This window comes from Eretmochelys imbricata, chromosome 8 (genome assembly GCF_965152235.1).
Source record: "Eretmochelys imbricata isolate rEreImb1 chromosome 8, rEreImb1.hap1, whole genome shotgun sequence".
NCBI lineage: Eukaryota > Metazoa > Chordata > Testudines > Cheloniidae > Eretmochelys > Eretmochelys imbricata.
In genome coordinates this window covers 34,697,711-34,717,920 of record NC_135579.1, presented here as the reverse complement: position 1 = coordinate 34,717,920, position 20,210 = coordinate 34,697,711, and the positions used below count along the sequence as shown (strand labels likewise).

At 42.9% G+C, this 20,210-nt stretch overlaps 1 protein-coding gene across 7 annotated transcripts in view; it reads left to right on the top strand.

The window, feature by feature from the left end:
- Positions 1–20,210, top strand: part of SIL1 (SIL1 nucleotide exchange factor) — a 213,668-nt gene that overhangs the window by 17,657 nt on the left and 175,801 nt on the right. The window contains exon 2 of one of the 7 annotated variants that reach the window (XM_077824251.1): positions 7,293–7,519. The exons of 5 other annotated variants lie outside the window; for them this stretch is intronic. The gene's annotated coding sequence lies outside the window, so the exon portion shown is untranslated. Of the gene's footprint in view, positions 1–7,292; positions 7,520–10,558; positions 10,613–20,210 lie in introns of those variants that run through there. One more of the 7 variants, XM_077824250.1, reaches the window with a different exon arrangement.

Sequence of the window (20,210 nt, the reverse complement as noted above, 5' to 3'; positions counted from 1 at the left end):
TAATTAAAAATAATAATTGATTTTTATCCACCCTGATCTGTAAACCTCTTTTCTTCCTTGATTAACACTGTGCCTCTGAATTACTCTCTGCTGGAGTATTTAATTTGTAAACATTTTGGGACACTGTTTGAAAAATGTAATATAAAGCTGTATTGCATTTACTGTAATGATCTGTTATTACAAACATATTTCACAGGCATGCTATACAGTACTGTGTGTTTTTAACTAAAATTTTTGTTTTTCAAGTAAGCTTGAATAGATGTATGGTAACCAATGATGGACAATATCCATATGAAACAAATTCACTCCATTTTCTTTTCCAAGACCACGAAAGAGTGAAAAACAAACAGCTCTGAAAATGTTTTTCTCATATCCTTGATTCCTGATTTAGTATAGTTTCTCCTTATGGTAACTTACTAATGCTGTTACTTTTCTTGGTCCTCCAAAATAAATTGCTCTACTGTTAAAAAGATCCAGCAGGAGCCTAGTATGAGTTAGATCCTGCTGTAAATTGTGGGTTTAAAAACTCCAAAAGTGTGGGTGTTGCCTGGGTCCCTTAACTCAGTTTCAAGTGACAGCTGGCACAGGCTCAAGAGGAGGCAGGTCTCCTTGAAGGTTATGAAACTTTGAAGTGATTGTTAGATATTTGTTAAATTTTAATCCAGCAGTGAAAGTGTTGTATAGCTCTAAGGGTTTGTCTACACTGGGTGTTGGGTTTGTTGTATGTTGTGTTTTTTTTGCCCCGCTCTAGCTGCCCCTGTGCCAAGCCCCTGTGCAGATAGTGGCTTACGTTGGTGCAGTTTACATCAGTTTGAATCTGGGAGAAGCTGCACTCATGCAGGTCACTTGTTTCGCCAGTGTGGTGCATCTACATTAGCGGTTTGAGCCAATGCTGTGCTAGTGGAATTACATCAGTGCGCCCTGCTCCCAGTTTGGATAAGCCCTCTTGTCCAACAACTCTTTCCACATTCGTGGTTTCTTGTTGATTTTTCTACAGTGAGTTGCCCCAAAGTGCAGCATCAGTGTGTGACAAGGGATGGAATTTAATTTTTTTTTCTAGCCAAACTGGCCCATGTTTTTCTGGTAGCCAATATTATAGGGGACATTTTACAATCAAATGGGCTCTGGCCACTGCGGGGAGCCCCGGGCCCTTTAAAGCGCTGCCTGAGCCCCGTACCGGCTTACTTTCACCTCTGGGTATGGATAGCAATAGCTAAAGCTTCTAGGGGTTGGTCTGACAGCAGAGGTCGGGGGGGCAACTCTGTTTTGTACCCCTGTGAAGTGGGAATGGTTTTGAAATAATGCCATTTGTTACCACTCTGGAAGAGGGATTCATATAAAAAGTATAATCCATGAGATAATTGACTACCAAATGGGAATTTAGCGAGCAAGTAAAAGGTAATCCCAGGAAACAGTCAAATGCCTTCTCCACCTCTAAGGATATGGCAACAAGAGGCTCCTTTGACTCCCTTGAAGCTGCAGTTATGTTGATTGGTTGGCACAAAATCATTAGTTATATTTTCACATAATCTGGGGTAAAATCCTGAAAATTTTGCTGAGACAGAAGTCTTATGACAGTGGGAGTTTGATGGGTATGTCTACACTTAAAATGCTACAGCAACACAACTGTAGTGCTTCAGGGTAGACACTCGTTACAGTGATGGGAGGGGTTTTCTTGTTGCTCTAAGTAATCCATCTCTCAGAGAGGCAGAAACTGGGTTGATGGAAGAATTCTTCCGTCAACCTAGCACTGTCTACATCACGGGTTAGGTGAGCGTAACTAGGTCTCTCTCAGGAATCTTTCACACTGGCATAGCTACATCTTTTAGGGGTTAGTTTCCAGTGCAGACCAGCTATGAGTATGGTCGGAGTAAAGACCTTGGGATTTGGCTCATGATTTATGTACATGAAGTGTATACAAAGACTGCCCAGAAATGACAGATATGTATCTATTACTTTGTTCTTCATGATTTGTGATATTTACCAGAAGACAAGAACTTTGTTTGATATGAGGACACAATCAAACATTTCTCATATTTTTTTAAAATGCCTGTTTTACTCCCTGTTGGAAATGTGACACTGAAACCCTAAATACTTTAACTATACCACACTACACACACAAAATCAGTTAGGTGCATGTGACAGAGGAATTTTAATGTGTTCTTAGGAAGCCGTAATCCTATATGAGTAGGGACTACATCTGTGTCCTCCGCTTTGATGCGAGTAACCACGGTTGAAAAGAAACCTAGATACAAACAAAACTGTGTCTAAATATAGGTTTTTCATGAGGCATCGAATGCTCTTTAAATAAAATTTGAAAAATAGATGCAGAGCATGGCTCTGGTGCTAAGAACACTGAATGGAATGCAGGATGACACACTTGCCTCCCCCTTTCTCTTTGTGTTCCTCCCACTTTGTTGGCGTTAATTTTACTTTTTCCCCCCCTTTGCTTTTTTAGGGGGAGTGATTTTCAGGCCTCCTCTGGTAGTTCCTGCTCAGTTTAGTTTTTTAGGAGGCACTGCTTCCTGCTTCTGTCATTCTTCCTTTACATTTTACCCCCCTTTTTTTCCCCCCTCTTCCTCGCTCTGTAATGTTAATATATTCCAGTCCTTTGCAATTCTGTTATGCTTTTCCTCCGAGGATCTCATAGCACTTACAAACTTTAAAATCTCATGGGGATATTTATTCCGATTTTAGAGAAGGAGAAACTGCCTGGCAGCTGAGATCAGCTGAATTATTCCTGCTAATAGTACCTAGATTTGGGCATCTGAGCCTAGGCTTTGGAATTAGCTTCCCCCATTGGTCCAATAGAGCTCAAGTCTGAATGTTAAAGTCACCATGTAAGGCCTTGGCTACATTTGATTTTTCACCTTGAGTTAATTTGAGGGCTCTGCCTAAGGTAAATTGCAAACATTTGTGTTTTGGGACAGATGTGTGAGTTCAGTGGTAATCAATTAACTCATAGTGCACATGAGCCCTTAGGCCTTATTTAAAGGTGTGATGTTAGAACCTGCTAACTGTGTGTCTTAAAAATGTAGTGTAGACAGGACACACTGCCTTTAGCATGTGCTAAGCCAGTCAAGTTAAATCCTAGTCTATTTAGGCCTAAAACTCACCTGATTTCGCTGGCTTGAGGCCTGGCAGTGGGGGAATATATCTGGCCTATCTTGGTAGGGAGGGAGTTTACTGAAGATTGACTTTGGGCAGCATGGTTTGTATTTTAATTATGTAGATATGCCCAGAGAATTTGATGGTCTCATTCTCTAAGTAAATTATGACACCAAAGAGTGATAAAGTGATTTGCTTAGAGGCAGAGCTAGGTCTCCTGACTCTCAGGCGATGTCTACACCACAGACCTTCCAGCGGCACAGCTGTACCGCTGCAGCCGCGCCTCTGGAAGGTCTCCCATGTAGCCACTCTATGCTGATGGGAGAGAGCTCTCCCGCTAGCATAATTAAACCACCCTTAAGGATCAGCAGTAGTTACGTTGGCGGGAGAACATCTCCCACCGATATAGCGCTATCCACACCAGCGCTTTTGTTAGTGAAACTTATGTTGGTCAGAGGTGTGGGTTTTTTTCACACCCCTGACCGACAAAAGTTTTACCGACAAAAGTGCTAGTGTAGAGAGAGCCTCACTCTTGCACTTTAACCAATGAGGTTCCTCCCTCCATTTTAAGACTAGAAACTGTTGGTACCTGTTTTGAAAGGATTTAGAACTGTTTTATGACTCTGCTGCTGGGGAAAGGGGAAAGCAGTCCCTCTGTAGTATACTTAGGATTCTGTATCACTCCAAAAGTTATACATTGCATTTCAGCAGGAAATTGCAGCAGATCTTGCAGAAATACCTGTGAAACAGGTGATTTCCAATCTGTTTATCAAATGAAAAGGAGCATTGTAATATATAAAATAAAACAGTAACTAGTTTTAACCCAGTGCCTCTTTCAAACCACTGTATTTTCTTCTGTTGTTTTTTCCCCAGTTACTTTTCTCATCTTCCTGGGAGGAGGTTGGTTGCATACATGCACCTTCCTATGTAAGATTCCTGGATTTGGCCAGACTCCTGCTGGGGAACAATGGGTGTACAGAAGTTCCGGTCTACTTAAAAGGTTTTTGCAGTGCAGCTTAGGAGTATGAAAAAACACCCTTTTAACTGATATAGCTATGCCAGCAAAAGCCCTAGTGTTGACACAGTTAAACTGGTGAAAAAATCCTTTTACTGGTGTGACCAGGGTCCCAGGGGAGCCAACTTAGGTCATTCAATTAGGGTGAACTGAAAAGAACGGGGGCAGGCAATCCCCAAAGCTGATGGATATTCCAATACTTAGATTTACCAAGCCAGCACAAAACAGCTTCTATACCACCTCACTGGTTACCCAGAAGCCAACAGCACATTTCCCTTGAAGTAACCCAGCCATAAGCCTCCACCCAGACAACCAAGTCAAATATGATGAGGATTACTGAAAATCTTATTCATCATATAAAAAAGTTCTGTCAATCCCAAAGGATCGGACACATTACCTCCCAGGTTAATGAATATTCCAGATCTTACCCAAATACATGCTTACAGCCAATTCTTATTAATTAAACTATAACTTATTAAAAAAGAAAAGTGAGTATTGGTTAAAAGATCAATATACATACAGACATGAGTACAGTTCTTGAGATTCAGATTCAGATAGCAGAGATGGTGAGCTTTGTAGTGGCAAAGAGTTCTTTCAGAATTAGTTCATAGATAATAGTCCAATGTGTATATTCAGAGTGCTCCAGTCAGGACTGGGATCTCAATCTTGTGGTTTAAGCTTCCCCTGTATGAAGCATCAAGCAGATCTGAGATAAAAAGGATCGGGATCCAAGAGTTTTTTGTACAGTTTTCTAGCAGCCACTGGACCATACAGGCCTGGGTGAACAGTAGGCTTCTGATGTAACCTTCTGTTTCCTAACCCTCACTGGTAATTAACTACATGGATTAACATACGATAATTTATCCATTAAGCAGTTTATCTCAAACTTTAAAGAGCCATATAGACAATGACATTAGTGCACCCAAGATTAATATAAATGTTAATATTCCCTTTTGATCTCTGAATCAGTAGCTATAGTGACAGACAGGAACTGTCTGTTTACGTGGCTAGCATCTAAGATACAAGTAAACACATACAATTAGTATCACCTCTAATTCTCTAACAATACAGGTTTGCACTTCAAAGTTCTAGCCTATCTAGCATGGAATGGCCCTAATTGCCATTTCCAACATGTCTCTGTAGGTTGACTCGAGGTCAGTTAGCCTGCAGGATGCTTAACCCTTTCTGGCCATGTGTTACACTTTGTATAAGATTCGTTGCAATTATATAACAGCGGTAGCAATAATAATTTGCATGGTTATGTTTTAATCAGATAATGTCACAACTGGTGTAGCTTATTTTGTTCGAGGAACAGGTATAAGCTATGCTTTTGCTTGTATAAACTGCACCTCCTATAGGAAGGTTTGCTAGTATAGCTATACTGGTAAACCCTTTCTAGTGTAGACAAGACTTTTGTAAACCAAGCTAGAATGATGATTTTATTAGTGTCTGGGACAACCACCTCTGATGTGGGACGCAACATTTGTTTAACAGCTCACAGCAATAATACACAATGATAGAGGGAAGGCATCAAAGAATACAGTAAACTGTTGAAACTTCAGGGAGTAGCTAGGGAGGCAGAATGTAATTACTGGAGTTAAAATTTGCCCAGAAAACTGGGGATAACATCCCCTATTCTTGCAAAAAATACTAGAGAATATTTAATTATCACAAGATCTTGGTTTTGAAACTCCTGTAGCATGGCACATCAAGCAGAACAGTGTCCCCTAACCCTGTGCTGGGATTTAGGTTCATCACTGACTTAGTGGGGAATGTTACCTAATGGTTTTTTAACACCACTTCGTGCAGTAGCTAGGTGTTCTGTAGCTTGTTAGATGTGACAGGATCCCAGCACAGTGTGATATAACTGCAGGTACAAGCGGGAAAAAGGACAGGAGGAACAAAAATACAGAGATACTGAAAACATGGAAGACAGGGCGGTGGCAAGAGATGGACAGAAGTAGGGCTGTGAAGGGGTGAGGAGATTGTACCCAGATGCAGTAGCAGTGTTTATTCGTATTGTGGCAATGCCTACAGGACCTAGCTGGGGATTGGGGCCCTGCTGTACAAATATAACATATAACAAATATAACAGACCCTGCCTTGCAGAGTTTTCAATCTAAATATCTTGTAAATTAGCTCCTGTCCCATACATGCTCAAATGATAGACTCTGCTGTTCCTTCTATACCAGAGTTTAACTATTTAATTCCACAATGAATAGTTCTTTAAAGAAAAGATGCAGCGGAAAGATGGTGATAATCCTTAGCAGTTATAAAGCAGTTTATATCTTCAAAACTCTTCTAAAATGTCTCCCAAGAATGAGCGAGATACTATTCTGTTAGTGCAGAAATGTCACATTCTTTATCTATGTCGTGCTTCAGCCCAAGAGTGATAATTTAAACCTCACCTTCTTTTAATAATAAATATTGCTGATGACTGTCTTTCACAGAAACTTCTACATGGGAATAGATTGTATTGTAATGATGTGTTTTTAAAGTGAAAAGTGTTTGGTTGATGTAAGCACTTGGGTTTAATGTGGCCAGTTAGGCTTCTTGGATTTTTCCTTTGGAGTTTGGCTGCCTTCCGCTTAAGGGAGCGCAATGGTCTATTAAGAGTTTATTTGATCTGACACATGACAAATTGTTTCTAGTGGTGGGTACTTCACGCAGTGTGTTAGCTGGCAGCCCTGGTGTGGGCACTGTGGAAGTCAGGAGAAGCAAGTCCGTTCTTCACTTCTCTTAACCGGTAGCTGAGATACTATCGCTTCATGCTTTATCCCACCACATCTCTCTTCTTTTCTGTTTGTTAAATTGTGTGCTTTGCATGGAATATTAATATTGCTGATATGCTGTCTGTGCTTGCAGATGCCATTTGTGTTGCTTGTTGTGCTTTGGTGTGCAAGGCATATCAGGGGGGTGAGTCTGGCTTTTTGGAACCAGACATAATTGCCTTTAAAGACACGTTGCTCTGTTACTCATTTTATATATACAATGTCTACCCCATAATGAAGAGTGGAAGAATATTATTTTCATAATACAATTGTAGTATCTAATAGCTATTAGCTAAAAGGTACACGTCCCCTATGAGATATTTTAAATACATTTTATCTGTTCTGTTACCTGCGGTTTCAAGAACATGTCCCTCAAGCATTTTAATCTTGTTTTGCAGGCTTGTCTCAGAATGAGAAATCGCTCTTATTTGCAACATTGGGGATAATTACCATGTTCACTCATTTCTGTTCTTCCCTTCCATCCATATATTATTGTTTCCAAGAGAAAATCTCTCAGTAAATCTCTGCTAAAACAAGACAGACTGCTTGATTGAAGGGAGAGCCTGGCTGGTCTGGAAATGGGTCTGCAATGAGCAAGAGAGCCCCTTCTGGCTCGTGTGCAGAGGTATGCTCTAATGCAGTTGCTCTCAACCTTTCCAGACAACTGTGTCTCTTTGAGTAGTCTGATTTGTCTTGCGTATTCCAAGTTTTACCTCACTTAAAAACGACTTGCTTACAAAATCAGACATCAAAATACAAAAGTGTCATAGCACGCTATTACTGAAAAATTGCTTATTTTCTCACTTTTACCATATAATTATAAAATCAATTTAAATTGAAATATAAGTACAATATTTATGTGTATAGAGGAGTATAAACAAATCATTGTATTAAATTTAGTTTGTACTGACTTCACTAGTGCTTTTTATGCTAGGCAAATATCTAGATGAGTTGGCATACCCCCAAAGGTATGCATACTCCTAGTTGAGAACCACTGCACTAGTGTACTGGCTCCTTCAGACCCATTATAAAGCACTTTGGCATGTGGAGCCAATCAGATGCCTGGACCGGCAGAATGTTCCTAACCCTATAATTAATCAATAAGGCACCCCAGGCAGTACATCTCTGGGCAATTGTACCTTATCACAATGCCTGAGGTGAGGTATGTGGCTGAAGGTCAGGTCTACTTAACTACCCGAGAAATGCAGTAATCATCCTGAAGTGCTCTGCCTGCAGTGCCTCACTGCTGTTATGAAATGGAATTGATACGTAACAATAAGAAAACCAGCTCATCAGAAAGTCCTATTTTATCCAGAGAGTAAAAGCCAATTCAGAGTTTCTGTAGCAATGCCTTATGTTCTCTCTCCGGCTATTTCTTTTAAATATAACGTCTCTGATGCTTATGGCAGACTGAAAGTGTTGGAGACCAAGGGTCACTCTAATTATTATTTATTATACAGCAACATAAATGTGCATCATACTTAATACACAAATTACAGGGTCCTTGCCCTGTTAAACTTAGTCTGACCCCAATTCTACAATCACTTAAATATGTGAGTAACTGTACATGTGAATGGGGCCACTGAGTTCAATGCGATTTTGTACATCCCTAAGGGTATGGCTACATGGAAACATCAAAGCGTTCCCGGAGCGCTTTGAAGTGCTAGTGTGGTCGCGCACTGGGAGAGAGCTCTCCCAGCACTCTTGGTAATCCATCTCTATGAGGGGATTAGTTCCAAGCGCTGGGAGCACGGCTCCCAGTGCTCGGAGCCTGTTTACACTAGCGCTTTAAAGTGTTCTGACTTGTTGTGCTCAGGGGGGTGATTTTTCACCCTCCTGAGCCAGCAAGTTAGAGCGCTATAAAATGTAAGTATAACCAAGCCCTAAGTGTCTGCAGGGTCAGGGCCTAAGCTGCAACATAACTTGATGGGTGAGGTGTGCTATAATTTCCCAGAAGCGTACTGCCTGGGTTGGAGTGGAGGATGAGGGGAATAGCCTTGAGTTGTGTGAATCATAGAATCATAGAATATCAGGGTTGGAAGGGACCTCAGGAGGTCATCTAGTCCAACCCCCTGCTCAAAGCAGGACCAATCCCCAATTAAATCATCCCAGCCAGGGCTTTGTCAAGCCTGACCTTAAAAACTTCTGAGGAAGGAGATTCTACCACCTCCCTAGGTAACGCATTCCAGTGTTTCACCACCCTCCTAGTGAAAAAGTTTTTCCTAATATCCAACCTAAACCTCCTCCACTGCAACTTGAGACCATTACTCCTTGTCCTGTCGTCTTCTACCACTGAGAATAGTCTAGAACCATCCTCTTTGGAACCACCTCTCAGGTTGTTGAAAGCAGCTATCAAATCCCCCCTCATTCTTCTCTTCTGCAGACTAAACAATCCCAGTTCCCTCAGCCACTCCTCATAAGTCATGTGTTCCAGACCCCTAATCATTTTTGTTGTCCTTCGCTGGACTCTCTCCAATTCATCCACATCCTTCTTGTAGTGGGGGGCCCAAAACTGGACACAGTACTCCAGATGAGGCCTCACCAATGTCGAATAGAGAGGAACGATCACTTCCCTCGATCTGCTCGCTATGCCCCTACTTATACATCCCAAAATGCCATTGGCCTTCTTGGCATCAAGGGCACACTGTTGACTCATATCCAGCTTCTCGTCCACTGTCACCCCTAGGTCCTTTTCCGCAGAACTGCTGCCTAGCCATTCGGTCCCTAGTCTGTAGTGGTGCATTGGATTCTTTCTTCCTAAGTGCAGGACCCTGCACTTATCCTTGTTGAACCTCATCAGATTTCTTTTGGCCCAATCCTCCAATTTGTCTAGGTCCCTCTGTATCCTATCCCTACCTGCCACCGTATCTACCACTCCTCCTAGTTTAGTATCATCCGCAAATTTGCTGAGAGTGCAATCCAACCATCCTCCAGATCATTTATGAAGATATTGAACAAAACCGGCCCAAGGACCGACCCTTGGGGCACTCCACTTGATACGGGCTGCCATCTAGACATGGAGCCATTGATCACTACCTGTTGAGCCCAACAATCTAGCCAACTTTCTACCCACCTTATAGTGCATTCATCCAGCCCATACTTCTTTAACTTGCTGACAAGAATACTGTGGGAGACCATGTCAAAAGGTTTGCTAAAGTCAAGAAACAATACATCCACTGCTTTCCCTTCATCCACAGAACCAGTAATCTCATCATAATGGCGATTAGATTAGTCAGGCATGACCTTCCCTTGGTGAATCCATGCTGACTGTTCCTGATCACTTTCCTCTCCTGTAAGTGCTTCAGAATTGATTCCTTGAGGACCTGCTCCATGATTTTTCCAGGGACTGAGGTGAGGCTGACTGGCCTGTAGTTCCCAGGATCCTCCTCCTTCCCTTTTTTTAAAGATGGGCACTACATTAGCCTTTTTCCAGGCGTCCGGGACTTCCCCCGATCGCCATGAGTTTTCAAAGATAATGGCCAATGGCTCTGCAATCACAGCCGCCAACTCCTTTAGCACTCTCGGATGCAACGCATCCGGCCCCATGGACTTGCGCACGTCCAGCTTTTCTAAATAGTCCCTAACCACTTCTTTCTCCACAGAGGGCTGGCCACCTACTCCCCATGCTGTGTTGCCCAGCGCAGCAGTCTGGGAGCTGACCTTGTTCGTGAAGACAGAGGCAAAAAAAGCCTCTGTGGCTTTAGCTTGCAATTCTAAGGTAATGTTATAAAATGTTATCCTGTGTCAAGAGTGGTTGGCGGTGGGAGGACTAGGCCTGTGGCCTTCCTGAGAGGGGGACTTGCATGTATTTGTTCTTTTCTGTTTCAGTATTGGCTAGTCCTACTATCTCCCTACTGTTAAGGGGCAGATTGAGACTTGGTTGCTACATGGCTGAGGATTGATCCTATTGCAGACCAGAAACAAAGCAGCTTTGGAGCCCATTTCTCTTCAGAACTTGGAGAGGGAGAAAGATAAAACTGGTTTCAGAGTAGCAGCCGTGTTAGTCTGTATTCGCAAAAAGAAAAGGAGGACTTGTGGCACCTTAGAGACTAATCAATTTATTTGAGCATAAGCTTTCGTGAGCTATAGCTCACTTCATCGGATGCATTCAGTGGAAAATACAGTGGGGAGATTTATATACATAGAGAACATGAAACAATGGGCTAGTTACCATACACGCTGTAACCAGAGTGATCACTTAAGGTGAGCTGTTACCATCAGGAGGGTGGGGTGGGGTGGGGGGAAGAAACCTTTTGTAGTGATAATCAAGTTGGGCCATTTCCAGTGGTTGACAAGAACATCTGAGGAACAGTGGGGGGTAGGAGTGGGGAATAAACATGGGGAAATAGTTTTTACTTTGTGTAATGACCCATCCACTCCCAGTCTCTATTCAAGCCTAAGTTAATTGTATCCAGTTTGCAAATTAATTCCAATTCAGCAGTCTCTCGTTGGAGTCTGTTTTTGAAGTTTTTTTGTTGAAGAATTGCAACTTTTAGGTCTGTAATCGAGTGACTAAAGAGATTGAAGTGTTCTCCAACTGGTTTTTGAATGTTATAATTCTTGACGTCTGATTTGTGTCCATTTATTCTTTTACATAGAGACTGTCCAGTCTGACCAATGTACATGGCAGAGGGGCATTGCTGGCACATGATGGCATTATATATCACGTTGGTAGATGTGCAGGTGAACGAGCCTCTGATATTGTGGCTGATGTGATTAGGCCCAATGATGGTGTCCCCTGAATAGATATGTGGACACAGCTGGCAACGGGCTTTATTGAAAGGATAGGTTCCTGGTTAGTGGTTCTGTTGTGTGGTGTGTGGTTGTTGGTGAGTGTTTGCTTCAGGTTGGGGGGCTGTCTGTAAGCAAGGGCTGGCCTGTCTCCCAACATGTGTGAGAGTGATGGGTCGTCCTTCAGGATAGGTTGTAGATCCTTGATGATGCATTGGAGAGGTTTTAGTTGGAGGCTGAAGGTGATGGCTAGTGGCGTTCTGTTATTTTCTTTGTTGGGCCTGTCCTGTAGTAGGTGACTTCTGTGTACTCTTCTGGCTCTGTCAGTCTGTTTCTTCACTTCAGCAGGTGGGTATTGTAGTTGTAAGAATGCTTGATAGAGATCTTATAGGTGGTTGTCTCTGTCTGAGGGGTTGGAGCAAATGCAGTTGTATCGTAGAGCTTGGCTGTAGACAATGGATCGTGTGGTGTGGTCTGGATGAAAGCTGGAGGCATGTAGGTAGGAATAGCAGTCAGTAGGTTTCCGGTATAGGGTGGTGTTTATGTGACCATCGCTTATTAGCACCATAGTGTCCAGGAAGTGGATCTCTTGTGTGGACTGGTCCAGGCTGAGGTTGATGATGGGACAGAAATTGTTGAAATCATGGTGGAATTCCTGAAGGGCTTCTTCACCATGGGTCCAGATGATGAAAATGCCATCAATGTAGCGCAAGTAGAGTAGGGGCATTAGAGGACGAGAGCTGAGGAAGCGTTGTTCTAAGTCAGCCATAAAAATGTTGGCATGCTGTGGGGCCATGTGGATACCCATAACAGTGCCGCTGATTTGAAGGTATACATTGTCCCCAAATGTGAAATAGTTATGGGTGAGGACAAAGTCACAAAGTTCAGCCACCAGGTTTGGCATGATGTTATCGGGGATACTGTTCCTGACTGCGTGTAGTCCATCTTTGTGTGGAATGTTGGTGTAGAGGGCTTCTACATTCATAGTGGCTGGGATGGTGTTTTCAGGAAGATCACCGATGGATTGTCGTTTCCTCAGGAAGTCAGTGGTGTCTCGAAGATAGCTGGGAGTGCTGGTGGTGTTGGGCCTGAGGAGGGAGTCTACATAGCCAGACAGTCCTGCTGTCAGGGTGCCAGTGCCTGAGATGATGGGTCATTACACAAAGTAAAACTATTTCCCCATGTTTATTCCCCCTCCTCCCCGCCCCCCCGCCATCTGCCCACTGTTCCTCAGATATTCTTGTCAACTGCTGGAAATGGCCTACCTTGATTATCACTACAAAAGGTCTGTGTGTCTCGTCCCCCCCCCCCCCCCACGGCTTTCCTGCTGGTAATAGCTCACCTTAAGTGATCACTCTGGTTACAGTGTGTATGGTAACACCCATTGTTTCATATTCGCTGTGTATATAAATCTCCCCACTGTATTTTCCACTGAATGCATCCGATGAAGTGAGCTGTAGCTCACAAAAGCTTATGCTCAAATAAATTTGTTAGTCTCTAAGGTGCCACAAGTACTCCTTTTTTAAAAGATAAAACTGATTCCCTAAAAGACTCCTGTTAGATAATGTGTCAAGCAAGGGGGATTCTGAGTGCTCCCAGCTCTGCAGGAAGCTACACACAGTGAAGGCTAAGAAGCAGAGAAGGAAGTGCAAGATCAGCTCCTGCATTCTGCTGCCTTGCACAGAGGGAAAACTAACACTGAGAAGAAGCAGTGACTGCAGGCCTTCCAGAGAAGTGACCTTCCCAATATACCTCTCAGAGTCTGAGATGGCCAGGTCTCTGCAGAATCCACAGAGCAGGTTGCCCCTAAAAGCTCCTAGCTAGCCCAGCAGCTTCAGCAAGGCAGCTTCATCCTTCGTTGCTAATGTTTGTCCTCCTTAATGCAGCAGCTGGCAGCTTCATTCCACTGGGAAGGGAACAGCAAGTGACAGATTGCTGCACTGTGGGAGCCAGCAGAGACTGCTTTCAAGGGGTTAAGTGACTCCAACTCCATGTCCTCCAGCAACATCGGGGCAGCTTATCAATTCAGTGACACTTATGTCTCTGTTTTCTCCTCATTTCCACTCTACTAAGGTACTAACCTGCCTACCTCTCGCATTAGAAAGGCAATTGGGTTTTGTACCCTGGAATTGGAGAAGTCTGATCCATTCCTCTACCACAATGGTTCTCAAACTAGGGCTGCCGCTTGTTCAGGGAAAGCCCCTGGTGGGCCGGGCCAGTTTGTTTACCTGCCGTGTCTGCAGGTTTGGCCGATTGTGGCTCCCACTGGCCGCGGTTTGCCTCTCCAGGCCAATGTGGGCTGCGGGAAGCGGCGCGGGCCGAGGGATATGCTGGCTGCTCTTCCTGCAGCCCCCATTGGTCTGGAGCGGCGAATTGCGGCCACTGGGTTGCCCTAGTTTGAGAACCACTGCTCTACCAAGACCCTACAGAGCTTTGTATATTGTGAGGCAAAATGCTCAGACTTTCTTGCCCTCTTGAGGCCAGCTTCTTATTGTGTCTACTTCATGAGACTCTTCTCCTCTGGGTGTGGAGGAGCTATTCCTCCCTCCCCCTGCTCTCAACCTCCAACATGAAGGGAACTCAAAAACCCAAAAGGGGACACAATCCCAGGACCAAAGAAACCAAGTCTAAAATTTAAGTAGATCTCCTTGACTTTGATACTCCTGAGGTTCTTTCTGACAAAAGAATGTTCTATTAAGTGCCTCAGACTCCTCCCATAAATCCAAGTGGAGGATGAAAAACACTCATAATCAAGCTCAGGTTCATCCCTCAGTTTGTCCCTTTTGGAATCAGAGACTACCAAGCCTCTGAACAGAGCACTTATCATTAGGATGAGACAATCACAGAGACCAACTGCTGTGGGTAGTGTCTCTGTGTTCTTTACTTTCAGCCTATTTTGGGTCCTCCTCTTTGCTCCAGTGCCTGGATTGGCTGGGATGCAGAGATTTTCCGAACCGTCGCAGAGTGAAATTAACGAGACTACTCATGTTCAGAACCCTGTAATGGCAGTCACTCTTCTGCTGCTTTGGGTAGCTCTGAGCAGGAACAGAAATTCTGGCACTGTCTGTCTGCAGACTCAAAAATTATTCTGCATCTGGTGATGCTTGGAAAGTTTTCATTGTATGTAGGCTAGAAACTTACACTTTTTAAAATGAAAATTTAAAAATTTCTTCAGATTTTAGGCATTGCCCTCCCCTGTCATGCACCAGGGAAAGCTTCCCATTCATTGACAGGTGGAAAGCAGATATTGTCAAGCCTGTACTAGATATTTTTTTTTTTTTATGGGGCCCTGTGATAAATGAAGGGGGGGAGGGTGGCTCCCTTTTTATGGGCACCCAGCCAGCCAGTTAGCTATAAAATTCCTCTTAGCAGCTGTTCTCTACTTGCTTTACCTGTAAAGGGTTAACAAGTCCACAAGTAAAAGGAAAGAAGTGGGCACCTGACCATAAGAGGCAATGGGAGGGCTAGAACTTTTTAAAACGGAGGAAAAAACTTCAGATCATACCTAGAATTACTTATTTGGAACTCCCAAATGTGTAAGTAGATTAGGAATGTTTAGAAAGACCGTGATTAGGTTTATTTCTGTTTTATTTCTTGCCTTGTGGACTCCTCTGTGCTAACCCCAGATGCCTTTGTTTTGCTTGTAACCTTTAAGATGAACCTCAAGAGATCTATCTTGATGTTTAATTTTTGTAATTTTTTTCTTTTAAGATTGAGCAAAAAGCCTAAGTTCCAAATGTATTTCCTTTCTTTTTGTTTTTAATAAATTTTACCTTTTTTTAAGAGCAGGATTGGATTTTTGTGTGCCTAAGAGCTTTGTGCATATGGTGTTTAATTAGCTGGTGGCAACTCCTGATTTCCTTTCCTTTTTTTTTTTTTTTTCCCCCCTCAGCTCTTCCCTGGGGTGCGGTGGTGGGGGTGAAAGGCCTTGTGGGTACCCCACAGGAAGGAATTCCCAACTGTTCCTTCCTGGATTCTCAGAAGGTGTTTTTTTGTTGTTTGGGTTTTTTTTTTTTTTTTACACTTGGGTGGTGGCAGCATCTGCCCATCCAAGGTCACTGCCAGCACTGGTAGCCATTCCCCTCACAGAGGTGGTGGTTTTTTTTTGTATGTTTTTTCTCAGTGCTGGTGCCGTGACTACACAGCCACATTAAAATTCTGCCACAGCAGCGCTTTAGTGTTGCTAGTGAAGACATGCCCTTAGACACTCAGGCATTATCTTGAGCACAGACAAACCTGGTTTCATATCCTCACACCCATGCATAAAGAAATTCCTACAGGCAGCAGAACTGTTGGATGGTTTTCTGTCATGGAATCTGTGCTCCATATTAACATCTCTAGTAGCTTCACCATTTGAATCCCCATTTGTTTCCTCACCATGACAGTCACCTTTCACATAAGGATTTCATCTGCCATCAGGTTTTGAGAATGAGAAGCTCTTTCTATAGATTATCAACGCTGTATGTTCTGCAGTGACCAGATGGTGCAGAGAACTGATACAGCTTTTCCATTAATCACAAGTCACTGCTCTAGCTTCATTTTGTCTGAAGCATCTGAAAGGAGAAAAATAGCATAGACTAGATATCCATAGTACATTAAAAAAATCTACCTATGTGGAACTGAAACACTCAGGAAATCAAACTTCCTATTCAACCTTTATTTCTAAGCAATAAAAGGAAAAGTCTTCAATAACTAGGTGGATCAAAGCTTTTCATAGTAGAGGCTGATAAGGCATACGGTGAGACTCCGACCTAATAAGGTTACAGCCCACACAACAAGATCAGTGGCCACCTCATGGATGGAAGGAGTGCAAGCCTTCTAAGAGATTTACCCATCAGCCTTACCTACTTTTGTTGGCCTTGGTCCACACCTTTTCAGTTAATGCAAAGTAGACTTAGAACTTTTCTGAGAAGAATGCTGCGGTCTATGGTGCCTTAATGATTGTTTCAGTAACTTTCTAAAAGAAACATAATGAGCTGTGTTGTAATGACAGTTGTAACTAAAGGGACATTGCACAGATCACATTTCTAATTTTTGTTACCTACTGTTGTTACAAGTAACACCTATAATTGAGAGAGATTAGAAATATTTTTCTTTTGCATGTTGTTTACTTTGTGCATTTGTCAGTATGTTGTGTACAGTCAATTTCCCTGTTTCTTTTCTCATATTATTTTAATTATGGTAGTGCCTAGGGCCCAACCTAGGGCAGTATATAGTTAATAGTCAGTTAATCAGTTTCCTTTGTGTAGGCCTGTTACACAGCAACAAAACAGAAATGACATTTCTGTACTGTAGAACTGGTACATGAGGGAATAAAGGAGAGGGAAGAATATTACCTCCCTTTTTTTGGTGCATGTGTCTGCCAGTACTACCCACTCATTTCATGATTCTGGAGTTGTGATTAGCGCTGTTTTATTTTGCAGTTCTAAAATTTAAAAAAGGGTTTAAAAATTGTATCTTCTACTGGCTAACAGTTTTCACCTTGGTTTGTTTCAGCTTGAGAAGTACTCCTGCTTGGTGGGGAGGGCTCAGGGCTTATCTACGCTTGAAACGCCACAGTGGCACAGCTGCAGCCCTTCGGTGTAGACGCTGTCTACACTGACAGAAGGGTTCTCCCATCGGCATAAGTAATCCACCTCCCCAAGAGGCAGTAGCTAGGTTGATCTAGTGCTGTTTACCCCGGGGTTAGGTTGGGTTACCTGCATCACTCAGCTGTGGATTTTTTACAGCCTTGAGCAGTATAGTTGGGTCAGCCTAACTTTTTAGTGTAGACCAGGGCTTGGTCTTCAATCTCGAAATGAAAGGTATAGCTAAAAGAGTAGATATGATCAAGAAAGATATGCAGTTCTTATAGATACACACCCCTTCTTGTTCTCCAAGCTCATAACTGCCCATATATTTTTTCCGTGATTTACATAAAGTATTGGTCTCACTTGAAAGTTTGCTCATTAGTGAGATAAAAGAGTAACACCACTTTACATGTATAACACCTTTTATCCAAGGATCTCAAAGCATTTTTACAGACTCTGAGAGAAGCCTTACTGTGCTCTTATACATAAATATTTATCTCCATTCTACAGATGGAAAAACTGAGATTTGGGGTGGTGAAGTGAGTTGCCCCAGATCACACACTGAGTCAGTGGCAAAGCCTGTAATGGAACCTAGGAATCTTGGCTCCCAGTCCTCTGATCTCACCCCTGGATAACACACCTTAATACCAAACAAAACCAAGTCTTAAGAGAATGTTCATCGGGCTCCATTCTGGAAGTTTGTGGTCCATTACAGAAGTAACTTATAGTGGAGAATTTGAATTATGTCTCTTATTGTTCTTATCGCCTGCAATTCAGTATCAATAGCTATAAACAATGGCCTGCTTTTTGGTGGCATTGTATAGCTCCAACATGTGGTTAGCATAGTTCCTTTGTTGGATTCTAGCTTCTACTGAGAGTTATGCCCAGGGGTTGACTTTAAATAAGAACTGTCATCTTGGCCTCATGTACTGTAGTAGAGTGAGGGAATGCATTTTTCATAAACTTCACAGCTAACTGTTTCTCACAGATCAATAGAGCTGTTTGTAGAGGTCCTTTCTTTCCCCACTTTTGCAGGCGCTTTGAGTTGGTTCTCATGGTGACTCATGCAATTCTGTTAAAACAGTTGGAATCTTTGACTCGAGAGAGATAGCAGTTTATAAAAGAAACCTCGGTACTGATATGGTCCTGACAGTGAGGTGTTAGCTGGGAAAGACTGAAATGTAGGTGTTTAAGCATGGGTAGCAGGTAGGTTGTATTGATATTGTATATGTGAGAGCTGTGATCTTCTCTGCTTTTTATCCTGTTTGCAGCAAGGAACATTAGCCTAATAGAAGTGCTACAACACTTAGTTGAATACACATGCTAGTGGCATTTCAGGACAATGTAGATGCTAATGATTAATAAACTTTATGTAGCATTTTTCATACTAGGGCTTGTGAACTGAGCTACAGATCTACCATAGCTAGTTTGGCTGGGACCATCCTTAATTTCAGAAACTGGGAAATGTCAGTGTGCTGGCTCCATACCTTCCTAATCCCAGTCAATGTCCTGTTTCCTGGCACCAAACTTGCCTAACCACATTGAGCATCATATGTCCTGTCTCCATACCTGCTTAATGCAGACCCTCTAATTCTGTCCCCACTGTGACACTGTACCCCATATTCTTCACAGTGATGATATGACGTGATTATGGCATAATTATGATGGATTTTATATAAGACAGGTCATGTAAGGTGTCATTGGAAAAGTTATGATTTGCTGAATATGATTATCCTATTTGTATGCATGTATCATTTTTGTATTTAAAGTTAGGAATATTGACTATGAATCTGTATTTTAAATGTAGTTGAACCTGGGCAACACCCACTAGGCAAAATGTCTGTAGTCCAGATAGCTGGCTGTGAAAGGCCTGTTCAAGGTAATGGGCCATTAGGATAAACAATAGGCCTTAGGAGAACCTTATCCCCCACCTGGTAAGCCTTCCTGAGAATGTTCCAGCCTGTAAGTAATGCCTGCTATGACTCAGCAAGGTATGTAAGGGCCTGTGACCAGGCTTTTTCTGCTTCCGTCTTCACAGACAAGGTCAGCTCCCACACTGCTGTCCTGGGCAACACGGTATGAGGAGGAGGTGAGCAGTCTTCAGTGGTGAAAGAACAGGTTAAGAACTATTTAGAAAAGCTGGATATGCACAAGTCCATGGGTCCAGATCTAATGCATCTGAGGGTGCTGAGGGAATTGGCTGATGTGGTTGCAGAGCCATTGGCCATTATCTTTGAAAACTCGTAGTGATTGGGGGAGGTCCCAGATGATTGGGAAAAAGCAAATATAGTGCCCATCTTTAAAAAAGGGAAGGAGGAGAACCCGGGGAACTACAGACTGGTCAGCCTCACCTCAGCCCCTGGAAAAATCATGGAGCAGGTCCTCAAGGAAACCATTTTGAAGCACTCGGCGGAGAGGAAGGTGATCAGCAACAGTCAACATGGATTCAGCAAGGGCAAGTCATGCCTGACCAAGCTGATTGCCTTCTATGATGAGATAACTGGCTCTGTGGATACGGGGAAAGTGGTGGATGTGATATATCTTGACTTTAGCAAAGTTTTAGATACGGGCTTCCATTGGTATTCTTACCAGCAAGTTAAAAAAGTATGGATTGGATGAATGGATTATAAAGTGAATAGAAAGCTGGCTAGATTGTCGGGCTCAACGGGTAGTGATTAACGGCTCAATGTCTAGTTGGCAGCCAGTATCAAGTGGAGTACTTGGGGTCAGTCCTGGGGCTGGTTTTTTTCAACATCTTTATTTAATGATATGGATGATGGGATGGATTGCACCCTCAGCAAGTTTGCAGATGACACTAAGCTGGTGGATGAGTAGGGATAGGGTCCAGAGTGACCAAGACAAATTGGAGGATTGGGCCAAAAGATGTGGTTCTGATGAGATTCAACAAGGACAAGTGCAGAGTCCTGCACTTAGGACAGAAGAATCCCATGGACCGCAACAGGTTGGGGACCGGCTGGCTAAGCAGCAGTTCTGCAGAAAAGGATCTGGGGAGTG